Raw genomic sequence first — 1,377 nt, 5'->3', positions numbered from 1 at the left:
GAAGGGGAGGAAGAAAAAGGAGGAAAAAGAATAGGGAGGAGAGGAAAGGGGAGGGGAAAGGAAAGGAAAGGGGAAAAGGAGGAAGGGAGAGTAGAGAGGGAGGAAGGGAGAGGAGAGAGGGGGGATGGGAGGAGAAGATGAAGACAAAAGCAAAGGAGGAGGAAGAGTGAACAAGGATGACTTTGGCTGCCACAGTGATGAAGAGACATGTCTGAAGATTCAGAGCTCACTATGATTGACAGTGGTGGAGTTTAGTCCAGGTACAGACTGTTGAGAGGAGGCAAAATTAATCCAGAGATGTGGAAGTATTTCGTTAAAAACTTAAGACAAACAGTGTTTCCAGATCATGCCTTCCCCTTTCTCTGATTCTCCTTTTCCACACTGGTGGAAGGAATTTATGTGGATGTGAGGGGTTTTTTTTGTGGGTGGAGAGAAGAGATGTGTGGCAGGATTGTTTTCCATTAGTTCATGAAGTTTTAAGAACAATTTTATTGCATGGATTTTCCTGCTGTATTTCATTACTATTATTCAATTAAAAGCTTTTGCCTGGGCTTAGTAGAGTCAACACTGGATGGAGGCTTGAGCTGGGATGTAATTCCCAACACCTACCCTGAACCCAGTCATAGCTTGAGGAAACCACCCCCTCACCAGAGTGGAATGGGCAACCTTGACTACACATAGTCCATCAAGTGCATACATATCTCTTGGGTGGGTACTGCTGAGGGATGTGGAGTTAGGCACAGGGTTGAATAAAAAGAAGTGACCAGCTTGGATTGCATTTGAAAAATCTTGCAGCATTTCCAATAATCCCTTCTGAAAAGGCCCATGGCATAATGGATAGTGCTGGCCCTGACGTTAGATAATCTTCACTTAAATCTTGTCTCACTTGGCTATGAGACCATGGGCAAGTCACTTACCCTCTCTGTTTAATCATCTGTAAAGGGAGGGCATTGGACTTAATGGCCTCCAAGGCCTCTTTTAGCTCTAAATCTTTGGTCCTATTATCCTAATAACTATGTTCCCACAGGGGTGCCACATGGCTCCAAATCATAGAACACAATCTCAGAAAAATCACAATCCCAGCTGACTCAAAGGGCAAAAGAAAGACTCATAGAAGGTGAAAATGAGAAAGAGCAAATTGTCAATAATTACTTGTTCATGATTAACAGCACCAAAAACACTGGACCATATGGGTCCAGGGGCTAGATATAGATCAGGACAATTGGAGATGACCCAGGATGCATATAAGACTGGAAAAGGAAATGGGTCAGTCACATAGTCAAAATGAAGATTTATGGATAGATAACTTACATGTTACAGAAATATCCATTATATATATATATATATATATATATATATATATATATATATATATAT

This window comes from Petaurus breviceps, unplaced genomic scaffold (genome assembly GCF_028583685.1).
Source record: "Petaurus breviceps papuanus isolate PSGF00001 unplaced genomic scaffold, PetGlider_PUasm1.0 126, whole genome shotgun sequence".
Classification (NCBI taxonomy): domain Eukaryota; kingdom Metazoa; phylum Chordata; class Mammalia; order Diprotodontia; family Petauridae; genus Petaurus; species Petaurus breviceps.
This window is presented reverse-complemented; position numbering follows the sequence as displayed.